Here is a 27,249-nt window from a genome sequence, read left to right as displayed (position 1 = left end):
CGCCTCCGCCCCTTGGCTCTTTCTCGGCGCTCTCACCAACTTCCAGATGTGCCTCGGGACTCTTTGCACACGCACGCCTGCTGCAGGAAGGTGTGCTGCCCCAGCAGTGGCCGGCTGCATGTGCCCGTGGAAGCGGCTTGGGAAACGACTTCGTCAGCTGGTCATGTGATTCCAGGTCTCCTACTTTCCCCGTGAGATGATGCTCCAGTCACCCACACAATGACTAGTTTAATAATGTACCCTGTTAGTGGCTGTCTTTCCTTCCAAGAATGACTTCTCCACGCCTCTGCCAGTTTTCCTGTTTATTTTTAAAAATTTTTTAATGTTTTATGTATTTTTGAGAGAGAGAGAGACAGACACAGAGAGAGAGAGAGAGAGAGAGACAGAGTACAAGCGGGGAGGGGCTGAGAGAGAGAAAGGGAGACACAGAATCGGAAGCAGGTTCCAGGCTCTGAGCTGTCAGCACAGAGCCCAACGCAGGGCTCAAACCCACGAATCATGAGATCATGACCTGAGCTGAAGTCGGATGCTTAACTGATTGAGCCACCCAGGAGCTCCTATTCTTCCTTCTAAATGACTGTAATCTTACCTCAGGGTCTGCTTTTGCAAGAAGTTAAGGAAGATTGGTCATTTGCAGCTTTGGTCATTGTAAATTAATACCACAGTGGACACTCTTGAACATGAGCCAAATATTTCTTTAGGAGGTATTCCCAAGCGGGAGGACTAGATTACACTCATGAGTAGTGAACAAATATTGCTAGTATTTAACATCCTTGCTAATTTACCTTCGGTTTTGTGGCGAGCGTAAAGTAGTTTCTTATGGTTGCAATTTGCATCTTGAATATATAATGAGATTATGATCTTTATATATATTACTGGACGTTTGTATTTTTCTTCTGTAAAGCAGATATTTGTATCTCTTGTAACTTTTTCTATTGGCCTGTAGTTTTTCTTTGTAGGAGCTCTTTATATATGCTAGGTGCTAGTGTTCATGTACTTTAAAGATATCTTCTCCCAGTCTGTATCTTTTTTGCTCACTTTCTTATGAATGCTTTTGGTGAACGTAAATTTAAAGTAGATGAAGTCAGAAGAAAGCATTAAGTCTTTCAAAATTAAGTATGATATTACTCGTAAGTTTTTCCTAGATACCCTTTCAACCTTTTTTTTTTTTATTTATTTTTGGGACAGAGAGAGACAGAGCATGAACAGGGGAGGGGCAGAGAGAGAGGGAGACACAGAATCGGAAACAGGCTCCAGGCTCCGAGCCATCAGCCCAGAGCCTGACGCGGGGCTCGAACTCGCGGACCGCGAGATCGTGACCTGGCTGAAGTCGGACGCTTAACCGACTGCGCCACCCAGGCGCCCCAGCCTTTTCAATTGCAGTGTTCAGTCCGTTTGCATTTAATGCAATTATTGATGTGACTGGGTTTAAATCTACCATTTTACTTATTTTCTACTTTTTAAATTTTCTTTCTTCTTCCCCACACCCCCTGCTTCTGCTTCTTCGACTTCTGGTATTTAACACTCCATTCATAAAAGTGGAAATACAATCTACTAAAATTTTAATGGCATTTTTTTCATGTGGACAAGTGGAGGTTCTTTTCTATACTGGGCTCACCACCTGTGGAGTGGATATCTGGAATAAAGTGTTTCTGACAGAATGGGTTTGGATGTCACTCATATAGTGAAAAATATGAAGTGTGATTTTGCAACGCTGAGCCACATTCAGTGGGTGACATCGTTCGCTAAGAAGGTGGCTTTTGAAATGCCATAGAACGGGGCAAATATACTGGAAGACGCCACATAACTGAATGCCATACTTACCTTTGGAGCCCAGGTGAGACAAGAGACTTGAGATGTGCAACCCGTAAAGACTGGAATTTAGAGGAACAACGGCGGGTTCGTGATCCAATGATCCTCACGTTCGAGGTCCCGTGCAGGAGACCCAGACCCACGGCTCACTTCATTCATCAAAGGAAGGGAGGCTTGTAGCTCAACGTTTCCCACGTTCATCTGCCAATAAATTCAGGACAACTGATAAGAAAAAAAGAATTGACGTGACGCTAGAAAGCTTTATAAGGGAAACTAAGTCTTGCTGCTCTCGACAGTTTGGTGTAGGGGGGTTTTCATAATGTTTCTAAAATGAGGTTGTGTGAGGTCACTGAAACGGTGCTTGTTTTTCTTGTAACTATTTCAGTGGCAGTTATGTGCTGCTTGATATGCTTTGTTGGGGAATGCGCGATACCGTAAGCGTAGAGTTTTTTGGTCTGTACTTCCTGACGTGACGGTCTAGTCTGTGGGTAGACAGTGTGGTATGTCATCATTCCTGGTATTCTAATGATAGAATGATAATGCGTGTGACCTGACACGGGCCTTACACATCATCCACCTCCCCTACTATATAGAAAAAGAAGTAGGGGCGCCTGGGTGGCGCCGTCGGTTAAGCGTCTGACTTCAGCCAGGTCACAATCTCGCGGTCCGTTGAGTTCGAGCCCCGTGTCGGGCTCTGGGCTGATGGCTCGGAGCCTGGAGCCTGTTTCCGATCCTGTGTCTCCCTCTCTCTCTGCCCCTCCCCCATTCATGCTCTGTCGTCTCTCTCTGTCCCAAAAATAAATAAACATTAAAAAAAAAATTAATAAAAAAAAGAAAAAGAAGTAGACACAGACATGTTAAGAGACTTCTTTCAGTCCCACCAACTGGGTAATCCAGGTAGATCTTGTAAAATAGAGCATCCCCCACCAAATGTATTAGCAGCTAATTATTGATTTAGCAAAACTATTCATCTTTTTTTTTTTTTTTTTTTTTTTTTTTACTATCAGAAAGTGACTGAAGTTTCAAGAATGAGGAAGACAAGCTAGATTTCAGGGGAATGGCCGTGCCCAAAGGGAGGCATCATTAGAAGGTGGTGGGAAGAGGGTCAGCGGTCCTGAACCTAAAGGTACAAGTGCTCTGTCCGATCTCACGATATTTTGACAGCCAAATTTCATGCCTGCGTTTATACAGCCTCTGTCCGTAATTGCAGCTAGGAAACGGGCACTTAAAAATGGTTAAAAGGGTAAATTTTATGTTCCAGATATTTTCCACAATTAAAAAAAGTACAAATAAATGAAAAAAAGTAGGCTGTGGATTCACACCATTTCTTTCTATTTCTTTGGGTGCGAGGGAAGGGAGTTTTTTTTTTTTTTAACGTTTGTTAATTTTTGAGACAGAGAGAAACAGAGCATGAACCGGGGAGGGTCAGAGAGAGGGAGACACAGAATATGAAATAGGCTCCAGGCTCTGAGCTGTCATCACAGAGCCCGATGCTGGGCTTGAACTCACGGACCATGAGATCATGACCTGAGCCGAAGTCGGCCGCTTAACCGACTGAGCCACCCAGGCACCCCATGGGAGGTTCTGATAAAGCGTAACTTGGGTGCCTTTTCGGTGAGGAGCTACCCACTCCTGAGGACGGGCATCTCTTTTGAGGGCAGAGCTAAGAGGATCATCAGCCCACGTTGTGAAAATAAAAATCGGCTTGCCTGCTGGAGGCTGCCCAAACCCTCTTTTTTTCTGCCACATCAAATGAGCCCATCATCCCTTTCACTCCGGCCAGGCTACTCAGAATGATTCATGGTTCCACATAAGCTCAGAGGGATGATGTTTACTCAGAACTGTTCCCTGTGAAGTAATATTCTGAAACTTGCATCCGCACGGTCACATTTATATATTGTAGTCATGTGCAGGAGGTGGTATTATTATCCCTGTTTAATATACAGGAAAACTGAGGCTCTGAGAGGTGAAATAAACGATCCAAGCTCACACAGGTGGCAGTGTAGAGTTAGAATCCAAACCCAGGTCTGTGTTGTTGAAGTTCTTGACCTTTTCATGATAACATAATGCAATTACGTTTATATCATTGTAGCATCATTGGTTTGACTGTTTTTATTCGGTCCAAGTTAAGTGGGGCAAGAATTTAGTACCTTAGACTTGGTACAGAATTTTTCAAGGGAGATAAGTATAAGAACTAGAGTTTTGTTTGGGGTTAAAGTATTTCATTCATTCAGTAGACGTTTAGGGAGAGCCCACTTTGTGCTAGGCAAGGTGATCCATAGCCCTGAACAAGATGGACGCGGTCCTTGCTTGCAGGGGAAAATAAATTATGCCATCGCTGGGTAGATCCACTAAATCTCTATGCAGAAATGTGTTTGAAACCTAATTAAGGACAAAAGTAGAGCTTTTAACCATTTCTCTGCTACTTTTGTTACCACCAGCTGTCATCTGGGTTTGCGGGCACAAAATAGACTAGTCAGCAAAACGCCTTTCTTTGGAGAACTCCAAAATAAATGCCTTCAATTCTTGTTTTTCACAGTATTTATGTTGTTTAACGTCCCCGTGAACGCTGAATTAACGAATACGGGACCATTGCTCCTAGGGGAAATAGAGGATTGGGTTCCTGCGAGCCTCTGCTCATAACAATTTCCTCCACTCAGTGACACATACCCTTGTTTTGTGTGTGTTTCTGGTTAAAGACGCTTTACTTAATATATATTATTGATTCGTTAACGTTGAACTCATGGCCAACAGTACTGCAGCTCCTGCCTGAACGGAGCCATCTCGTACGTGTATTTTCTCTGTAAGCACACGACAGTCTTTTTGCATTTGGGAGCATCAGATGGCTTTGCAGCATCACGCCTGGTGGACGTTCTAGAAGGCGACATCACCGCAGCCCCTGGGTGGCTCAGTTGGTTAGGTGTCTGACTTGGGCTCAGGTCATGATCTCACGGGTCGTGGGTTCAAGCCCCATGTCAGGCTCTGTGCTGACAGCTCAGAGCCTGGAGCCTGCTTCAGATTCTGTGTCTCCCTCTCTCTCAGCACCACCCCCCCCCCCACCACCTCTGTGTGTCTCTCTCTGTCAAAAATAAATAATAAACATTAAAAAAAATAAAAATCTAAATCACCAACAAAAAATGTAAAAAAAATATACACTAAATGGGCCACAGAAAGGACTCTTGTTTACAGTGAGTGAGGGGGGCGCCTGGATGTATCAGTTGGTTAAGTGTTGGATTCTTGGTATCGGCTCATGATCTCATAGTTCTTGAGTTCGAGTCCCGCACTGGGCTCGTTACTGACAGTGCAGAGCCTGCTTGGGATTCCCTCTGCCTCTCTCTCTGCCCTTCCCTTCCGTCCCCTGCTCTCTCTCTCTCTCTCTCTCTCTCTCAAAATAAATAAATACAAATTTAAAATAAAATGTTTCCAGTGAATGAGAGCTGAAATGAGAAGGCAGATCATGGCCTTGCCTTGTTGGGCCTCTGGGAGGGTGTGCTTTGGGAAACTCAGCATTTTCCCAGCTCTGCCCTTGTCTGTGAATGAAGCGAAAGCTTCATTGAGGGTGTTGATTTGGGGGTTATACACATGCAGTTTAGCCAGGTAGGCAAGTTTGTAAATACAAAATTTGTGGGGTGGTCGGTTAAGCCTCCAACTTCGGCTCAGGTCATGATCGTGTGGTTTGTGAGTCTGAGCTCCGCATCGGGCTCTGTGCTGACAGCTCGGAGCCTGGAACCTGCTTCGGATTCTGTGTCTCCCTCTCTCTCTGCTCCTTCCCCACTCGTGCTCTGTCTGTGTCTCTCAGAAATAAAGAAACGTTAAAAAAAATTAAATACAAAATCTGTGACTGATGAAGTTGGACTGTAGTAATTTCAGTGACAAAAACAATACTCAAGAGAAATACCAGGTGTTCCTCTGCAGAGAGTTAAGGCAGAGTGGGGTGCAGATGCCAGCGTGGAGGCTGCTGGTGGGGAGATGGGGTGCAGGAGGCCTTTGACGGGGCCTCCTCTAAACTGAGATCTGGAAGGAGCCTGTCCAGGCTGAGCCGAGGCCTCGGGTGCGGAAGGATTTTTGGTATGAGGAACCCCAAGCATGTGGGGTCACCGCACAAGAGTCGGGGATGGGCAGGGCTGGGGCCGGGGCCGACAGGTGCAGGCCTGGTCACGTTTTCCTCCTGAGCTGGGGCGAGGCTGGGGTCAGCATTTGATTCCAAGCCTAATGGGACACGCCTTGTGGATCCCAGTGTCAGTACTAAGGAGTCAGCGTTGCCTGGGAAGCTTCGAGGAACTGTCACAATGTCCTCTCACATGAGCTATTGAACGTTTGCCCTGGAAAATACCATTTTTCCCAGGTCCATCTTCGCACAAGGCTTTCCTCCCGCTGTGGGTGCCCTTCCTTGCACAGCAGTCCCTGGCCAGGAAGCCCTTCCCAGTCAGAAGCACCTGATCCCCACGACTGTGGCTTTGTTCTGCTCTGTTCTACATGCCCTGAGCACCCTTACTTTGCTGGTCCTCCAGTCCTGACTGTTGATGTATTTCTCTTTTTAATTTCCCGAGCCACACTCTGTAAGGGGTGGGGTCGTTGTAGCTTCCTCATTCTCTCTTGGGGCCCTGGACACGGTAGCTGCTCTATGTGTTGAATGACACTGAGCTTTCCTATGCTGGTGCCGGAACCTTTTCACCCTGTGGCCAGTACGAATGAGCATCAAATGGGAGTGGCTGATGGCCCAAGAGTTCCTGGGCGGTGGGGGTGCTGAGGGGTGGGGCAGGGGCCAGTGGGCAGCCTTTATAGGAGTGAGAGTTACTCACATGCTGTCCGTCTGCCTTTTCTCTGAACGGGGAATGACAGTATCTGCCAGGAGACAGAGGGCTGGACCAGAACAATGTTTATGGTCTTTGATAATTCTTAATATCTGTGCTTGATGGTCACAGAGCAGCTTAGCTCAGACCCTCGGGGCATAACTGTGTTCTGTAATTTTGTTGTTGTTGTTGTTGTTCTGCAAAAGTAATTTAATTCTTTTGCTTTTCAAGATGGCTTCCCTTTGTCTCCTTACATTAAATATAAGACTTTTTTTTTTTTTTAAACTGCAAAGCTATGGAATCTGGTATATCCCATGATGTAACTGTGGCATGTTTACCCAAGAAGGAACATACCACTGCAAAGACCTGGGTTTCTCTCTTTGGGGAAAGTTTGCAAATGCCTCAGTGCATTACAGATCCCCATCATGTTGTCCAAATGTGAGGATGAGCAATTTTTAGAAAGAAAAAAAATGTGTTCCAAATAGATCTCCGTTGATTTCTTTAATCATAAATTTATATTATTCCCCCCCCCCTTTGTAAAACAAGCTGTTTTTACTAAACTATGAAAACACAACACAATCATAAGCCATCTTGTCACTTGGGAACTAGAGATTCCTGGACGTGTGGATTATTCCATAGCTCTGAGAAGGCATTAAGACTGCATGATGCCATTCATTTTCATAACTAAGGGACAAAGTAGAGCTTTTAACTACTTCATTGCTAGCTTTTGACATCATCAGCTGTGGTTGAATTTAGTAGGATCAGATAATAGGCTAATTACAGCAGAAGATTTTTTTTTTTTTTGGAGAACTCTAAGAATGCAGATACTAAAAAGCAGTTTGCTCTAGTGAAAACGTTCTCCTATTACACAACCACTACATTTTGATTCCGGAAAATACCCTGACTGGTGTTTACCTTGGTTTTAAAGCCCAGAAGAAAACGCCCAGTTCCTATTAAACCCAGGATGAACACGTTGGTGAGTTGAGTGTCTTTGTAAGCTCACACTTTCAGGAAGATTAAGTACACAGCAGCTTCAGCTGCCTGATGGGTAGCTTGGGATCATGAGCGAGACAGGGAATTGTGGCTCTGTCTTCCTACAGCAGTCTGCCACGTGTTACCCATGGAACCCATGGTTTATGTTGAGAAAATGTGAAAGATTCAGTGCCAGATACAACTCTAATGACTGGAAGCACAGTTCAGAATGTACAGGTCACTAAGAGCAACTCCCCGATTATGAAAACATCAAATCGATATAGTAACCTTATATGCACGAAGGCAAAGCCATGTAGGATTTCTCTTATTGGTGACAATTGTATGAAAATATTGCAGTTTTGACCAACAGAGGTGTGTATACATTTGTCATTATGCTGGTAGACATACAAACTCAGCAGTTTGGGTATTTTTTTTAAATTTTTTTTTCAACGTTTATTTATTTTTGGGACAGAGAGAGACACAGCATGAACAGGGGAGGGGCAGAGAGAGAGGGAGACACAGAATCGGAAACAGGCTCCAGGCTCCGAGCCATCAGCCCAGAGCCCGACGCGGGGCTCGAACCCACGGACCGCGAGATCGTGACCTGGCTGAAGTCGGACGCTTAACCGACTGCGCCACCCAGGCGCCCCTACAGCAGTTTGGGTTTTTGTAGTAGAACTCTGCTGAGGTCCGTGTCTGAGTGGTTGATGACCTTACAGCAAACACACAGAACAAAGTCACCTCTGACCCCTGGGATTTTTTAAGTTTGAGAATCTCCGGGAGCCTATTTGATAGGGTGCCTGGGTGGCTCAGGCGGTTAGTGTCCAACTTTGGCTCAGGTTGTGATCTCACGGTTCATGGGTTCAAGCCCCCCATCCGGCTGCTGTCAGTACAGAGCCTGCTTCGGGTCCTCTGTCTCCTTCTCTCCCTGCCCCTCCCCTGCTTGCTTGTTCTCTCTCTCTCTCTCTCTCTCTCAAAAATAAGTAACCATTAAAAATAAATAAAATATTTAAAAGGAGGTTACACGAAACTTAATGAAACCTAATTTTTATAATATGCATACTCTTATTCGTGATAGAAACATTATATGCTGCCAATCACATCTCTTCCTACACACTCGTTTTTATTATATCTTTACCTATTACTCTCTATCTCCCAGAATGTAGCTGTTGACTTACCTCTTAAGATTTCCCCATATCCTCACTCCATAAATCTTGCAAAGTTTGAACCCACTTCCCTCACCAGCCCCTGACGAGATTTCTTTGAATTTTTTGAAATCGTCTGGCCATTTCTTGCCTTGGGCTCCTTTTCTAGTGGAACTCTCTCCTTCCACAGAAGTGCCCCCTTCCCTTCTCCCTGCACAAGCTCAAACATGAGCTCCAAGCTCTTCCTCGTGGTTTTTGCAGACAGAACGATGTACTATGAGTGTAGAGGTTTTGTTTTATTGTTTTATTTTGAGAGAGAGAAGCACAAGCAGGCTCCACACTGCCAGGGTAGACCCCGATGTGGGGCTTGAACCCACGAACCGTGAGATCATGACCTGAGCCGAAGTCAGATACTTAACCAACTCATCTACCCGAGGCTCCTTATGAGTGAAGAGATTTTAATGAAAATTTGGTAATAGTGAGGGTGTTTAGAATTCTAGGAATACCAATGATTTAAAATTTATAGTAGACATCCTTTTTCTTCAATATCTCATTGGCCATCCATCTGCAGACTGCAGTGTTCTGCAAATTGCTGATCCTTTGGTCTCTCTCCTCTTTCTTCTCATCTCTCTCCCTTGTTCTCAGATTTCTGCAGCGTGTTTATGTAGAGGTTTAGCTACACTGTGTCCTTTCTGTTCTGTCTCCCCTTGCTCTCAAGGAACTCATATAAAGATTTTTTCCCGGGGTGCCTGGGTGGCTCAGTCCGTTGAGCGTCCAACTTCAGCTCAGTCATGATCTTGTGGTTTGTGAGTTGGAGCCCCGCGTCGGGCTCTGTGCTGACAGCTCGGAGCTCGGAGCCCGCTTTGGATTCTGTGTCTCCCTCTCTCTCTGCCCCTCCCCTGCTTGCGCTCTGTCTCACTCACTCTCTCTCAAAAATAAATAAACATTGGGGCGCCTGGGTGGCGCAGTCGGTTAAGCGTCCGACTTCAGCCAGGTCACGATCTCGCGGTCCGGGAGTTCGAGTCCCGCGTCGGGCTCTGGGCTGATGGCTCAGAGCCTGGAGCCTGTTTCCGATTCTGTGTCTCCCTCTCTCTCTGCCCCTCCCCCGTTCATGCTCTGTCTCTCTCTGTCCCAAAAATGAATGAACGTTGAAAAAAAAAAAATGAAAAAAAATAAAAAAATAAATAAACATTAAAAAAAATAAAAAAGATATTTTCCCAAATAAAGGCAGTTTCCTCCCCAAAACTGTGGGATCAGCTGTTACAATAATACTTATTTTCCCTGCAACACATAAACTTATTATGCAAGATATTCCCCAATTGTAAGCTCATTAGCGCTCTCTCTCTCTCTCTCTCTCTCTTTCTCTCTGTTTCTCTGTCTTGTATCCTAGCTGCGGGTTTTTTTGGTTGCATATTACAGCAGGTTTTGATTACTTTCACCATCTGTGGGAAGCGGGGAGGGCACTGGTACTGACCAAGCCAGTGGTAAAGTAGGAGAGTTTCCAGCTGCTTCTGCTTGCCTGCATTATGGTGCCCCTCAAATATTTGTAAGGCACGCGTGCAGGAGTAAATAGAGAAAGTTGCATGTGTCCGAAGATGACTGGCCCAGGGGCTCCAGCTGTTCCCAGGGTTCTGGCCACACAGGCTCCATCCAGCCAACCCAAGACCATGGACATCAATATGGAAGCACACCTGTAAAGATGCCACAGCCCTCTTTAGGAAGCTCTGGGAAGCGGTAGCCTCACTCAAGCCAAGGAAAATCACAGCAGCTTCTCATCTCTTTGGGCCAAGAGTCCCTGTTTGGAACTTACTATGACACTTCAAGGAAGTGCATAGTTTTTTATACATAATTAAACATATATTACACTGCATTACTTCTAGCTGTAGAACTCTGCAAATACAAACCCAAAAGCCTACTCTGTCTACAACATTAGTGTTACTGGAGTATATTTTATTAGTCATATTTCCAAAGTCGTATTTCCAAATGTACAATACTAAGGTGTAGCATGTGACCATCTTTTGTGTTTATTGTTACTTTAACATTCTACTCATCACTCCTTTTAATTAGCTGGAAAATTCAAGGGGGCTTTGGAACATCTGTGGGAAAATCACCTTAACACACGGGTGGTTAATTCCAAAGCTCATTTGCAAAATGCATGGCGTGTGATCGTTCATTTTTTTTTTTTTTTTCATTCAGTCATTCATTCAAGAACTGTTGGCCGAGTGCCTGGGATGTGGTAGTCAGGAGAGAAAGGGAAAAAGTTTGTCATAGTCGCTCCTTCTAGGAACGATGGGACCTACAGTCCAACAGACAGACAGTCCTTGGATATTTGAAGCACTAACGTTATGTTTCAAAGAGTTAATAGTTAGGAGTCAAAATAATAGATAACAACAGTGAAACAGGAATTCTTCAGAAAGGATGTTCAGGGTGAGGGAGAATTGCTAGGGAGTAAGGTGTAATTTAAACTTGTCCTTGAAAGATGGGCAGGGTGCAGAAGATCTGGAAGGGAGAAACCACTACAACTATAGATTCTGGTAGAGTGCAGTTTAGTTGAAGAAAGGGCTTGTTTTAAAATAAAATACCTCCAAGAAAATAGGTAAACATTTTTAAAAAATTTTTAAATGTTTATTTTTGACAGAGAGAGAGAGAGAGAGAGAGAGCGAGCATGAGTGGGGGAGGGGCAGAGAGAGAGGGAGACACAGAATCCGAAGCAGGCTCCAGGCTCTGAGCCGTCAGCCCAGAGCCCGACGCGGGGCTCGAACCCACAGACGGTGAGATCATGACCTGAGCCGAAGTCGGATGCTCAACCGACTGAGCCACCCAGGCGCCCCGAGAACAGGTAAACATTAAACCCAAGGATTTTTCTAAAAAAATTTTTCTTTTTTATTTATTTATTTTGAGAGAGACAGAGCGAGCAGGGGAGAGGCAGAGAGACAGATAGAGAGAGAGAGAGAGAGAGGGAGAATCCCAAGCAGGCTCCACACTGTCAGCATAGAGCCTGACACTTAACCAACTGAGCCACCCAGGCGACCCGGAACCCAAGGGTTTTTCTAAGTAAAATTTTATTTATTGTAATGAATGAGAGTGCAAAATGAAGAAATGATCAAAGATGCTGGCATAATTCCTAGTGTAAAATGATACAGCATAATTTATTCACTAAATATTGGCAAATGATCGTGTGTTAGCAGTTCAGATGGGTGGGTATTGTTTCTATAATGAAGAGTAAGTGTCTCAAAATTGTTGCCTATGAAGAGAGTGAAAATAGGAATAATATCCATTTTTAAGACCTTGTAAATATTTTATTTGTTCATAGCCAGCACCTTTATTGAAGGGAGAGAATTTTGCTACTTTTGTGACAGTTGATCGTATTAGACGTGTTGCAAGTTCTGACTGATGGCAAGACCAATAAGGGTTGTCCATTTCCCTTCTCAACCCCAACTCAGAGGAACCCGCCTAAGGGTTATTTATTTCCTTTTTCTCCTCAGAATGCTTTAGGACCCATAATAAAAATGACATAAAACTCCAATTTTTGAGTTCCTTTGGACTATGGGGCCAGGGCTATTTTCAATCCCTAGAAGGAAGCATGACTAAATTTTTGTTGGTTCTTCCTTGAATGTGCTGGTCTGAATAAATTCTTCTCATGAGTACTGAAAATTAGTTTTTGTGGGAAAGTTGCCCAAGAGTTACAGTGTACAGGGGCCAGAGAGAGGGGAGGGGACACAAAAAATCTAACAGTGCTACCTTAGTCATTTTAATCCGTGGAATAAGTAAAAAATGGAGATTCATTTTGACAGCTGTAAAGAAATGCACTCTTAGACCAGAGACTCAGGTTGAACTTGTTTGTGAAGGCTCGAAGTGCTATTTGCAGTAATGCTGTTTTTCTCCCATTACTGGCCAAATCTGAAACTTGAAATTGTTCACCCAAGAACAAGTTATTTAATTTATAAAAGAGCCATTAAAAACGTTTTGCATCCCTTCATCCATCCATCCAACCATCCTTTAATTGTTTTACACCTACTAACCAGGTAAGGACCCGGGGGGGTCTATGTGAGTGGTTATATCTCTTGTGACACTTACCCTTCTCCCCACATGCTCGCATAGTGTGACCATTGTTCCAAGCCAAAACATCAACATCTCCTTGTTCTTACGAATGGCGGCATAGCATTTGACGGAATGCGATGGGTGCACCATAATTTATTCGAAGAGTTTCCTTTAAAAACATGCAGCAGAAGTTATCAGTTCTCATAATTAAATCAGAGTTATAGAAAGCATGTAGTACTTGATTTATCTGATTGATTTAAAGAATTCCCACAATCCCAAGGGGTTCTTGTGTGTGCAAAGTAGATATGGCAGGTCACATTTTTCAAATAGAAAATCCAAAGCTAAAATCGCTCCTTAAAGGACAAAATGCATTCCTTTTTTTTTTTTTGTCTTTTTATGAACATGTATTTTTTTTTTTTACATTGAAATGTTGACACACCAGGTTACATTAGTTTCAGGTGTATTAATGGTGATTCGATAAGTCTATACACTGGGCTGGGCTCACAGGACAAAATACAGTCTGTCTTCAGAGGTCCATAACAACAAGACAAAGCATTATACGGACCACACTAATGGCTTCTGCAGCTTGGGCTGACCCTCATTCTCTTTCAAGAGGAGTCTGATTTTGATCACTCCACTGCCCTTCATCTCTGTGCCTATAGCCGAATGCAGAATGCTTCTCCTCCCTAACTGCTCTCCATATTCATGGAAGGACCACTTCCCTAGCCTCTCAGAATGAGCAGGCTTTGTGCCAATGCTTGGGTGTCCTGAAAATCTGCCCAGGTCTTCCCACCAGGTCCCTTGTATTCCTGAGATATTTTCCTGTTCTGTTGTGAGTTGAACCAGACTTTCTCTTCTGTAAGATTTGGCAGAAGACGTGGTCCTGTTTTCACAGAGCACCCAACCCTTGCTTTCTTCTGTTACTCTGAACATCGTGATTTTTTGGTCTGCCTGAATCCCATGATACAGATTTATTTTATTTCAGGGTGCCTGGATGGCTCGAGTGAGCCTCTGACTGTTGATTTTGGCTCAGGTTGTGGGATTGAGCCCTGTGACGGGCTCCCTGCTGAGCACGGAGCCTGCTTGAGATTCTTTCTCCCTCTCCCTCTGCCCCTTTCCTGCTCATGTGCGTGCAGGCATACATTCTGTGTCCAAAATATTTTTTTTTTTTATGTTTTTGTTTATTTTTGAGACAGAGAGAGACAGAGCATGAGCTGGGGAGGGGCAGAGAGAGAGGGAGACACAGAATCTGAAGCAGGCTCCAGGCTCTGAGCTGTCAGCACAGAGCCTGACATGGGGCTCGAACTCATGGACTGTAAGATCATGACCTGAGCTGAAGTCGGACACTTAACCGACTGAGCCACCCAGTTGCCCCCAAAATATTTTTAAAAAATAAACTAATTTTTTACTTTTACCTACATGAATCAAAAATTTCAAACTTATCTATTGAAGACTACATAAACATTAGGTAAAAGTAATTTGAAGATTGTGTTTCATGCAACAAAGAACAATATATCATATCCTTAATTTCACCCCCAAAGTTGAGATGAAGAAGTGTTTTCGCAAAATGGATTTATTGGGAAATCAAACACAAGCATCGCAGAGAAGAAAATGTGGTGTATATGATCTATTTAGTTTACTGAAAGTAGTGACTTATGTAATTTGAGAAATAAAGCCTTCCAGAGATTTACAGAATTAATCTTACCTTTCAAATTATTTTAGTGGCAGAGGGTTCTTTTTTGTTTAAAGCTCAAGTGAAGCCTGATACTTTTGTCTCCAGTCCACCTGGGTTCATTTCGTTTCACATCATTGGGCAATACAAAGCACCCTTATATAGCAGGACTCCTGTTCCTTAAAAAAAAGTAAAGTGGGTCAGTGAGAAGATAATCATTTAATTTCTTTGAAAGAGAGGAACTTGAGAAAACTACCAAGTATTTACCCAAACTGAGATATTTCCACATGTTTGTAGCTAAGTAATTTAGAATAGATTGGCTTATTTTGAAATGCAAAATGATATCCCCACCAAGATATACTCACGAAATAGGAGGTCTCTAGAAGATAATGAAAAAAAAAATTATAAACCATACCCCTGAGACAATAGTCAGCAAAAACAGATTGAAGAAAGAAAAGAAGACAGAGCTCACTGTAGTCATGGTAAAGAGTGGAGAAAATGTAAGAATTATGGGCATTCAGAAAAACGCTCTTTGACAACAGTTCGTACTAAGGTGGCCTGACCTGACCAAGTAATTCTTTTCTTTCTTTCTTTTTTTTTTTTTTAATGTTTATTTACTTTTGAGAGAGAGAGAGAGAGAGGCATGAGCAGGGGAGGGGCAGAGAAAGAGGGAGACACAGAATCCGAAGCAGGCTGCAGGCTCTGAGCTGTTAGCACAGAGCTCGACGTGGGGCTCGAACCCACAGACTGGGAGATCATGACCTGAGCTGAAGTCTGATGCCCAACCAACTGAGCCACCCAGGTGCCCCCCAAGTAATTCTTATAATAGCGTATGGCACTTACACGACCTGTCTCCAAAGATTCTTACCTTCCTAACAGTTTTGGTTCAGCTCACATTGTATCTTTTTTTCTTTCTGTGCCATGTTCACTTCACAGCGATGGTGCAACTGATAACAGAACCAGTTAATTTGAAAGAGATGCTGCCTTGAGAAATGTTTTTCTTTTTCTTTTTTAGAGTCTCATTTCCTTTGGTCATGGTCCTTTTGGAGATTTAAACAGTAATATAATTTTGATTCCTCATCCCTACATTCCTTGCCCATGAGAAGACAATCTGTGCTCTATCGTTTTTAGTTAGTAAATTCTGATGTTTTTAAGCAACCAGTTGTTCATGAAACAGTTTATGAAGCATCTTCCAAGTGTCTAGCACTGAATTAGGCGTGAACCTGACATTATTGTCATTTCTTCTGAATTGTCTTATTTACTGGTTTTTGAAAAGTGGATGTTAATGTAGATTAGGATGGAGATTTTTGTTTGTTTTCTTTACCAGTTGTTTGCTGCTTTTATCTACATGGGCTAAACAATTAGCCTTTGCTGTCCTGAAGTCATCATCTTCCCTTCAGACTTTTAAAAAATTTTTGTTTACTTATTTTTTATTAAAAATTTTTTTAATGTTTATTTATTCTTGACAGAGAGTGAGAGAGAGAGAGAGAGAGAGAGAGAGAGAGAGAGAGAGAGAGACAGAGCACAGTAGGGGAAGGGCAGAGAGAGAGGGAGACCCAGAATTGGAAGCAGGTTCCAGGCTCTGAGCTGTCAGCACAGAGCCTGATGCGGGGCTTGAACTCACGGACTGCGATATCAAGACCTGAGCTGAAGTTGGGCGCCCAACCGACTGAGCCACCCAGGCGCCCCTTATTTGTTTATTTTTTATTTATTTATTTTTTTCAACGTTTATTTATTTTTGGGACAGAGAGAGACAGACCACGAACGGGGGAGGGGCAGAGAGAGAGGGAGACACAGAATCGGAAACAGGCTCCAGGCTCTGAGCCATCAGCCCAGAGCCGGACGCGGGGCTCGAACTCACGGACCGCGAGATCGTGACCTGGCTGAAGTCGGACGCTTAACTGACTGCGTCACCTAGGCGCCCCGTTATTTGTTTATTTTTAAGTAATCTCTGCTGCTAACGTGGAGCTCGAACACACAACCCCAGGATTAAGAGTTGCTTGCTCTTCTGACTGGGCCAGCTGGGCGCCCCTCCGTTCAGACTTTTAAGGGTCCTGCTATGGAATTAAAATTAATAGTCTCTCAGTACTGGCTAAAAGCTCATAGATTGATGGCACTTCAGAATAATGTTGGTTTCTAATGAACAGAATAGATTTGTATGGAAATGTCGGTTTCACAGGTAGAATCAGAGTTGGGATTTATTTTCCCTGGTAGATCTGCTTTGAAAATTTGCCTCAGGCCTCCTCTGCCCTTGTCCTAGGGTCATCTCAGAATCATCAAAAACAGGTTTTTTTTTTTTTTTTTTTTTTTTTCCTGCTTGGGTTTCTAAAGGGGAAGAAGGGCAAACTTGATGTGTTGTGCACCTATTTCTGCCCTGTAACCTTCCGTGTAAAATCCCTTCTGTCCTCTTATTCACAGCAGAGTGAAGGTGAAGGTGAGTTCAGGGGCAACACTACTGTCCTTGTCCTCAACCGCAAGACGTTTGGCATGGAGTTACAATTTTACAGTAATGGTTGCACTTTCAAACTTTAATGGAGACCCCGGTGTTCACAGTTCCGCGCTGCGATCTGCCGGTTATGTTTGTGTTATGCATCTCGTCTTAAAATTTCCCCTCTCTTTGCTTCTCCCCGCCCCAGAGCTCACTCCCTCTGCATGTGTCAAACTTCCTTTTCTCTCCTCGGATTTCATTCCTCCAGGATCTGTAAAGTGTCCAAGTTCTCATAGCTCGCTTAGAAATGGATCGAGTCCAGAGGGACCAGTGCCGACTTCTCATTAATCTGTCAGAGTTTCAGCTTTACAGGCTTGCACCGAGAGAGGTGGGAGAGGAGGAAGAAGAGAGTGGGGTCTCCCCTCCAGGAAAGGAAGGCGCTGTCTTTTCTTCCTGTGGCAGGATTGTTCCCTGTAGAGTTCATTCTCCCAAGGTGAATTCCGAGCTGAGCCAGAATCAGTGGGCCTAAGACAAAGAGTTAGGCTAGGACCTTGTGACTTGGCTTGGAGGCCGAGGAAGAATATGTAAATTCACTGAATTCCCAGGCATTTCAGCTCTGGAGGAAGAGGACCGGGGGAATCCAAGAGTCTTGACCTTCCTGTGAGGCTGAATTATAACTAGAGCCTGTTTTAACTAGCACGGCTTGAGTTTCATACTCGCAATAAAGCTTAAATCAAATTACTCTCCACTCCTACCATACTCTGATGGGATATTTATTAAATGTTAAAGTCTAATCTGAAAGCAAACAGAGCTTTAAGTAAAACTATGGGACATCATTTAATAGTGTTTATAACTGCAGCGATGAGAGGCTGGGCCTGACAACCCGGATAGGAGAAGGCAGTCCACGGCCCTGCTTCCCAGTCTGGACCTGTCTGGAAGTGTTTATTTGCCCTGAGTTTTCCAGTCTGAAAGTCTGTGTCCTTGTTTAGATTCAGCCTGAGTAAACAGCCAGACGATAAACTTCCTCTACAGGTGAGAGGTTTGTATCTTGTGAACCAGACGGACCAGAGCCTTTAAGCCATGCTTTCCTGTCCCGGGGCTGTGTCCTCAGCCCCGCACATGTTTTTAGGAGGCCCTACTGTGTGCCCAGACCTGTATGGTTGTACCCACGGGCATACTGATCATGACGATGACACGTGGTCATGTTGGGAAAGTGAATCCGACACGTGAAATTAGATGGTCACTTAGGAAAATCCTGGAGTAAATAGGAGTCAAAGGTCACAATGTCAAACGTCAAATCCCGCTGAAGCAGATACTGTGCACTAAGTCATCAGGAAGAGGAAAAGTGAGTGTTGGCTTTACTTACCAGGGGGAAGTTGGATGAAATAAATTGGATTTGAGATGGTCTGTGCTTTTGGATGACAAACTATTTTTTTTTAATGAAAAAAACTAAAAAAAATTTTTTTTTCAAGTTTGTTTATTTTTGAGAGACAGAGAGAGAGAGGGAGAGAACGTGGGAGGGGCGGAGAGAAAGGGAGACATAGACTCGGAAGCAGGCTCCTGGCTCTGAGCTGTCAGCACAGAGCCCGATGTGGGGCTCGAACTCTGAATGGTGAGATCGTGACCTGGGCCGAAGTCGGACACTTAGCCGACTGAGCCACCCAGGTGCCCCTGAAAAAAATTTTTTTAATGTTTATTAATTTTTGAGAGAGAGAGAGAGAGAGCTTGAGCAGTGGAGGGACAGAGAGAGAGAGGGAGAGACAGAATCCAAACAAGCTCCAGGCTCTGAGCTGTCAGCCTAGAGCCCAACGCGGGGCTCAAACCCACAAACTGCAAGATCATGACCTGAGCCAAAGTTGGATGCTTAACGGACCGAGCCACTCGAGCGCCCGCAGATGACAGACTTTAAAAGAGTAACGAGTGAAGTTAGCACAGTGCTTGCTCTCCTGGTCCTACACGTGGTTTCTAGGTGTGCTAGGGCTCCCTGCCCACAATCCTGCCCCAAACCCTTGCCTTTCTTCCCCCTGTGCTATACAGATGCTGTTATTTTCTGGGTGTGAATGACATGAGTCGTTCGTTAGACAGCTCTGAATTAGAGGATTTTCATTTGGATGGCAAAGGATCTCGATACCAGGTCTCATGAGGAATGAAGGGCTTTGTACTTGGTGCTGAGAAGATTCAGGGTAAACATCACAGTGGGTTTCAAACATCGCTGAGGCCATTTTGTTGCAGAACAACTTGATTTGTTATCAATCTGGGGTGCAGAATTGGGCCTGCTGGGTGCATGTCCCAGTGACCGTACAAGAATTCAGCGCAGACCAGAGTTCCCTCACCATTAAAATGCCCAACGGAGCACTGTTTCTTAGAGCAATGAAGTTTTCATTCCTGACAACGTGAAGGAGAGGTTGAATCTCACCAATGCTGGCTGTGTGGATAGGGCGGCTGGTTACACTAAGTGGGCTCCAAGGTTCCTTTCAACTTGAGTATCTTGATCACTGGGTGTGTATTTAGGAAACGAAGGCCAGTGGAAATGAGGATGGCTTTCTGGGCAGAGGTCACTGTAGCATGAACAAATGGAACAAAGAAGAGACCTGGGGACGTCTCCGTGTCTGGTGTGTGTTGAGGGATGACAGAAGCATCAGATGAACGATGGGAAATTTAAATGTTCTGATAGGGAAGGGGGAACATCTGGGTTCCTGTCCTGGGGCAGGATGTGCTGAAACAGGTATGTGAGGGGGTTTTGCTCACTATCCTGTGCTAGAGGGAAATGGGGTGGCGGGGAGGGAGATATTGATGGATTCCTTAGGGAGAGCACAGAAAGCTTTCCCAGTTATCCTACCCCTTGCCTGGGCTATGGTGGGAGTAATGGAAACAGAATAAGGGCAAACCCAGAATTTAACGGAAAGTCTAGTATGGTTTTCCCTGAAAATGGCTCTGAAATAGGATTCCCAAATTATTAATTGAAAGTTATATGGTTGAGCCTTTACATCGGGAAACCACAATCAAGTATTTACAGATATTTTGGTCTACCACTGGAGATGACGGGTGACCTGAGAGAAATCATTAAAATTCCTCATATTTGAGTGTCATCCTCTCAACAGAGGGTGTGTACAAAATATTCTGAGTCCTGGATGAAAGGGGCCTTGTTGTATTAATATCGTACTATATTCTTGTTATTGGGGTTATTGTTCTCAGTAACAACAGTGATGCAATTTTATATTTCCTACCTTAGGGATGTTTTTGTCTTCTAGCTGGATTCCAAAAGTGGCTTTTCTGTGACATGTTTTTTGAAAGACTGGCAAATCGTTCAAATATTTGCTTTAATATTGGTCCATCAAGGGGATGTGAAAAATATGTAATATTCAAGATCGTTATTCTTATTCCCCTTCCTCCCCCCAGTCTAATATCTAGAACATATTGAAGGTACTTTGGCCTCATCTATTTACAAGAAGCTATCCTAGTTTAGATTGGTGCTTTCCTGGGCTACTGATTTTTTTCTTTTTTTTTTTTTTTTCTTTTTCTGTGGAATTCTCTGAACAGGGCTTTCCTGAAAAGAATACATTAAGACTGGCAGAATGATTTTGTTTGCAACAGACTAGGCTTTGCAGATGCCCTTTGTTGAGGGAAAAATACATTATTCCGAAAGTCCTTCTGATCTTCAGGAAAACTGAAAATATCAAATGTTCTGGAACTAAAGTAGCTCACAGCTGATGGTATTTTACGGCATAAGAATAGAAATGCCTTAAAGACAATTTAACTTTTAACACGGATTTACTGAAAGGAAGACTCCCTCCCCCCATCACCTGCCTCCCCCCACCGCCCCGGGAAAAGCAGAAACCATAGTACCCCTGTCTGTTTTCCATTTAGTATGTTTTTGCACCTGAACATTTCCATAGGTGACACAATGTGTCCAACATAATTATCCTGGGGTGTAATTATTTAATGTGTGTCAGTAAGACATGGTTTAGATACTCTCTGAGCTCTGGTTGGCTGTGCCCTGAATAAAACCGTGCTATTTCAGGATTGCAAAAACAACTCCAGTGCAATGGCAAAAGAAGAAAGGAGGACATTCCTCAAAAAGAGTTGGTTTCATGGCTTAGAAATCCATTTTGTGCTCACATGGGCAGACGGTGCTCGAGTGCGAGAGAACTCACTTTGATTTACAGGGGCTTATAAAATGTGCTGCTCTTTGTATCCAAAGTCACAGACCTGCTGTTAAAAGGACACGTACCCAGAGTTTTTCTGGTGGTAAAATTTATAAAACCAAACAATAATCTCTTTGGAAAGCTCCTCAAAGGCGGGACAGAGTCTGTTAACTTGGGTTTGTACCATGTCTAGCATGGGGCCTCACATAGACCAGCTCTCACAAACGTCTTTGTTGTGGTCGATGGTGATTGAGACTGAGAATCCAAACGGGTTTGTTTAGGATGATAGGTAGGCAGGGAGCTCTGGAGGCTGGGTGGGAGGGGGGTGGTGAGGGGGGTCGGGGAAGAAGATAGATGGGCAGTCAAGGACCTATTTTGGCAAATGCTACTGCCATTCTTTAAGAGAAAGGAAAAATGGCGCAAATTCTCTTCCAGGAGCGTCTGCTTTGGAAATTCATTCCTGGGTTGGGGGCGTCTGAGATGTTCCATGTCATTGGGGTACACGAAGGTCATTTGGGGCTGCATTCTCTCTTGGCTTGACTCTCTGTCCCCCCTGCCTAATCGTTTATTCCAGTCCTGTCCCCTGCCTCTCCTCCTCTCTCCCTTTCGTCCTCAGCTACTTAGGTTTGCTCCTCTTCTAGGCTGTAAACATCCCACTCTTTTCCTTCCGGTATCTGGGGACCATTTCAGGGGTGGTGGACATACATCAAATCAGCATTTGAACGCGTGAGCAAGTGGAGGCTTGCTTTTTAAAAATTTTTATTAAAAAAATTTTTTTTAACATTTATTTATTTTTGAGAGACAGAGAGAGACAGAGTGTGGGCGGGGTTGGGTCAGACAGAGAGGGAGACTCAGAATCCGAAGCAGGCCCCAGGCTCTGAGCTGTCAGCACAGAGCCCAACATGGAGCTCGAACTCAAGAACCGTGAGATCATGACCTGAGCCAAAGTTGGATGCTTACCTGACTGAGCCACCCAGGTGCCCCAAGGCTTGCTTCTGTACAGAGGGAGAAATCCTACAACATTTTCTAGTGTTCCTACTGTGTCTTTTTTACTGGAAAAGCCTATAAATAGACCATCCCTACTGGAAAAGCATATAAATAGACCGTCCCGTCTATAGGGTCACTATAAACTCTAGGTGGTATTGCAGCTTATTATTTACCATGTATCCCTTTAAAGCAGTTTTGTTGAGAAAATGTCTCAGTCTTGGGGAAAAGACAAGAGAAGAGCCAGTATGGAATTGTTACGTGGTTGAGTTCTTCCTGAAGTAGCAGGAAGAATGATGTGTTTCTTTCAGGCTGCAAGGGAACTGAAGATTTTCTTTGAGCAGATGTGCTGGTGAAAAGTTAATTTTGAATCGAAAAACCTGTATGTTGCTAAGTTAGTAGTTAGAGCAGTTCTAGATTTTGCCTAAAAGATGATTTAATTAATTAGAAGTAGGTTCCACGTCCAATGTGGGGCTTGAACTCACAACCCGGAGATCAAGAGTCACACGCTTAGCCAACTGAGCCACCCAGGTGCCCCCAACCCGATTTTAGTCTCCTTCGTGTACTCTTTCTTAGGAAGACTGTAACTTTGTCTTACGCTCAGCATGACAGCAGACCCTTGTAAACTTCAGATGAAAGCGTCATCCCTCTCACTGTGCCCCTGCTATCCCGGTATAGTTATTAGAAGCACCTCCTTCCTTCTCTGGGTTTATTCCCAAGTAGTCACCTCAGGCATTCGTGGAGAGAAGCCAGGTTCCAACTGGGCGTGACTTTCAACAGGAGAGAAACCGCTGTTGTCAGTGACTTGGTAACGATGGGTCTGCATTGACAGGTTTCTGATCTGGGAAGTGGATTGCAGTCATACCACTTAAATATTCACTCACCATCTCTCTTGCGTCAGATACAGTTGCAGATACTGGGAACGTAGAAGTGAAGAAAACGGAGTCGCTGCCCTGAAGAAGCTTCGGTTTTTGCAGGAGACATTGACAATGATGAAAAAAAGAAAGATATAATTTAATTTCACGTAACAATAAACGCTTTCGAGATAAAGCAGAGTGTGGGAACAGAGATGTCGCCGGAAATGCTATCGTCAATGGGGTGGCCAGATAGAACTTCTGATGGTGCGACATTTGAACTGTCACCACAGTTACCTCAGCTAGGTCCTGTGCAACAGGAAATGCCTTGTTTAATGACCTCAGATGCCCCTGGAGTATCCTGGAACCTCACGAGGGAGAGGACAGTGATTAGCACAATGCCAGGGCAATTTTGTGCGCGTTGTCTTCAGTGGCGGTGGATTTGTCCTCTGTAGCTTATCTCCACTACCAACAATCTCACACCATAAGTGTTCTCCTTGATGTATTACCCACACCACATTTCCAGCGAGTTGAAGAGTTCCGACAGGTACAGACAGGGGAGGACATTTTTAAACATGGCGCAGCAACAGTCCAGAGTGTTTCTTGGGCTGTTTCCTCTCAGTCGTGTGGCTCAGTGAGCAGGTGTTCTGGGAAATTCTTCTTATGCCCCAGATCCTAGTTTGGAGTTTCCTGCCACCTGAGAGGTCTGCACTGTTTCCTGAGCCTTGGAGAGGGAAGGGACATGGGCTCCTATGTCCCAGACCTTCAGACTTCAGCATCTACCCAGTGCTTTGCAATCTGCCCCTCGTTATCTCTGTGGTGGGGTTTATCCTGTTGGTTCTGCACTTTACGGAATACGTGTAGGGACAGATGGAGAGGGCAGAATGGAGGGGAAGGAGAGATGGTATTGAGCTGTGAGCTCTTCCCAGGGGTGCTCTGCCTGTGGGCTTCCTGTGGGGACAGGCACGTGCCCGGCGCATGGTATTGGCTTTCAGTGAAAGCCGTGGCATGAATAAGCTACACAAGGTGGAAAAGAAAAGCTACACGAGGTGAAGGTGAGCTGTTGTTTATTTGAACAGTTTGGAACACAATTATGCATTAAGAGATTCTACTGTCGAAGGAGAATACTCTTTCAAATCCTTTTGCATGGTGAATTTTCTCGATCTGGATTTCATAAGGAATCTCAAAGAAATGACATTTAAAAATGTTTACTAGTCGGGGTGCCGGGGTGGCTTAGTCGGTTACGTGTCTGCCTCTTGGTTTTGGCTCAGGGTCATGATCTCAATGCCACGAGTTTGAGCCACACGTCGGGCTCCTTGCTGACAGCTGCAGAGCCTGTTTGGGAGTCCCTGTCTCCCTCTCTCTCTGCCCCTCCCCTATTCCCCCTCTCTCTCTCAAAAAACGAATAAATAAACCTTTAGCGAGATGTTTAGTAGACGAACTAAGCATGAGTGGTGAAGTGGCCATTATATGGTGGGTCAGTACACAGCCCCCCAGGGTTTGAATTGCTGACGATATCTTGGATCTTGTAGCTGATCGCTGGTTGGTCTGTCCCTTTGTCTGACCATCCATCCGTCCTTTTCTTCATCCACTTACCCACCCGGCCATTCAAGTTGGTCACGTAGGAAGAGGTTCTACTACTTAGCAACAGTGTGGTTATTCATCTCACAGGGACTCGGTTTTCTTATTTATAGAATAATGCGTTTTGTCTAGAATATTTAAAGGGGACTGTTCGTTCTAGAATCCTGAGGTTGTTATATTTGATTATGTGTGAGACACTGGAAAGAATACAGACACGAATTACACACGGGTCCTGCCTCCAAAGAGCACACAGTCTGGTGTGGGTGGTGGCGGGAAGGGGGTGGTGACGGTGCGTGCGGAGAGTGACGGGGCACCAAACACCACTGCAGTGAGTTTGGGAAGGGAATTCAGAGAAGGGGGAGATGGTTTTCAGCTGTGGGTGTTAAGGAAGACGGGCGGGAGTGGGCAAAGGTGGTGTAATTCCCGTGCAGGGATGTAACACTTAGGAAGTTAATGAGCATCAGCTGATGACTGTCCTTACTTGCAGGTCACTTTAGGTCCTAAGGGTGAGGCAGGCTTCAGATCCCCATTTAGCAGATGGAGAAAGTGAGGCAGGGAGTAGGATTGAGTAATTTGCCCAAGGCTACCAGGCTGTTGAGGGGCAGAGGTGCAATTCAGGAGGAGGTCTACTAACTTGCTTCCATTCTGTCCTGAAGGTTGAGTCACCAGAGTCGAGGATGGCAGGGCATTTCAGGAGAAAAGACCACCTGCGCAGGCTTGGCCAGGCCGAAGGGCCCTGTGTACGTGAGGAAGAGCAGGGGACGTCCGTGTGCCTGGGGCACTGTGCACCCCAGTGTTAGCAGCAGAAACCAAGCCTGGGAACATGACTGGGCTTCCCCGATGTCTGGCTACAGGATCTGGTTTTCTTTTGGCTCACACAGTGATTTGGGTGCAGGGACGCAACATGACTGGAGGAACACATTTCAGGATGTTTATGACTATAAGACCTTCTTAGGCTTCTAAAGTACTTTTGTGCAACTACGCTTTTCAGTGTGGTGCCCAGAAACTGCCTTCTGTAGTGTCTCCTGCAGTCTGGCCCTAGAGAGGTCTCCTCCCAGGGCTTCTGTTCTAAGGAACCTCTGCCCCCACCCCGGGGCCCCTGTGCTGCCATTCGGAGCATCAGCACTTTAAAAATCCCTACTCGATTTTTGGGATTTTGAGATGAAAACTCCTTTATCTTCCCCTGTTCTCTGCTGTTGCCTTGATTTTAACCCGTTTCCTGCTATTTCAAAACTTCTTCTATTCCATACGTGAATAATTAGATGTCCTTTGGCTTTGCTAGGGAAAACTATACCATCATATTTAGATTAAAACAGTGTAATAACTCCACTAGAAAAGTACATGCCCGTTGCAGGATGAGTTTCTCCCTTTCCTTTTTATTCGAGGCATCCCGGGGTGGCCTACTGGAGAAAAAAAAAATACCATTTGATTCTCCCTGGGTGGTCAGACAGGACTTGTAAAGAGTCTTGTTTGTTTTGTGTTGAGGCTTCAAAGGCACGCAGTCTTGCCTACATAAAGATGTACTAAGAAAATGGGGATTTTTTTGAAGTTGCTATGTATAAAGGGAAATTCAGAGCCACTGTTTTCCTTTAGAACTACAAGCTAATGTGATTAGAAGGTCCCTTTTCACCACGGATCTTTGTTGTTCCTGTGTCTGGTTAATACCTCCAGTCTTACGGGGAAATCTGTGCTTACAAAAACCATTTCCACCTGTTTTTTTTTTTTTTTTTTTTTTTTTTTTTTTAACCACACAACCACGTACTTTAATTCTTAAGCCCACCTTGATGGTGCACATTTAGGTCTTCCAAAACGAGGAGATCCGAGCGTGCGCGCGCGGGAGCCACGCGGGTGTCTGCTCGTGAAACATCGTTCTGGCCACGTGCCCCGCACATTCCAATTAGTGAGGCCCTCCCGCTGTGGCGTGGGAGAAGAGTCTGGATTGGGGTCAGGCCTGGCTAAGTGTGGGAGACTTTTTAACGCAGTCTCTGCACAAGTCCCTCGTTAGCACCTCCAGGTCAGCGGGAGCTCGGGCAAGCCGGTGTCGCGGGCACAGTTGATGTTTTTCTGCGGCGCGAAGCGCGTGTCAGCCATTTTCTTTACCCAAGCTCATGCTCTCCATTCCATAAAATTAATTGTACCTAATGGGGGAGGTTGATGGTGCTGAATTATTTTGAGCCTGGAGGGAGCAGAGAAGCTGGGTCCCTACACCAGACGGCTGATCCATCTAATCGGTTGTCTTGCCGTCTGATGCAGCGGACGAATGTGCGTAGCCAATTATGTGAATCCCTACATGGAGTGAAAAATGACCTTGAGCCCCGGAGAGCCAGACGGTTGCTTTATGTGGTGTGTTCACCCACTGAAGCTGTTTTGCTGCCTTGGCCGAATAGGCACGTGGTCTATTTCTAATCTCTAGAATATTATTAAAAAAAAAAAAAAAAAAAAAGGTAGCCGCTATGTGAAATAGTTAAATCTTTCATGACTTGCCAGTAACTTTGCTTTTGGAACCAGGCGCTTAGAACATAAATAATTTGGGGTGTAGCCTCTAAAAATTTTAAGGAAGGGGAAAAAAGAAACCCTCCAAGCTTCTTCCTTGTATCCAGACATAACCTGCTATTATAAGCTGTGCTGTTTTTTGTTTTTGTTTTTGTTTTAATGAAGAATATTAGAGAAAGGAAGATATAAGTTTTTGGATAAAAAAATTAGACACATTATAAGCTAATTTTGCGGGATGTGTTATCGGGCAATTATTTTTATAATCAAATACATTTTTAAAACATGTCAGATTTTTTTAAAAGGGAAGTCTGGACACGGGAAGCAAACTT

At 44.5% G+C, this 27,249-nt stretch overlaps 1 long non-coding RNA gene across 2 annotated transcripts in view; it reads left to right on the top strand.

The window, feature by feature from the left end:
* LOC122489181 overlaps nucleotides 1-27,249 on the top strand; it is a 300,673-nt gene that overhangs the window by 78,723 nt on the left and 194,701 nt on the right. The gene's annotated exons all lie outside the window — the stretch shown is intronic.

The sequence above is a fragment of the Prionailurus bengalensis genome, chromosome B2, assembly GCF_016509475.1.
Source record: "Prionailurus bengalensis isolate Pbe53 chromosome B2, Fcat_Pben_1.1_paternal_pri, whole genome shotgun sequence".
Lineage (NCBI taxonomy): Eukaryota > Metazoa > Chordata > Mammalia > Carnivora > Felidae > Prionailurus > Prionailurus bengalensis.
The sequence above is the reverse complement of the archived record's forward strand: the minus strand, read 5'-3'. Positions and strand labels throughout refer to the sequence as shown.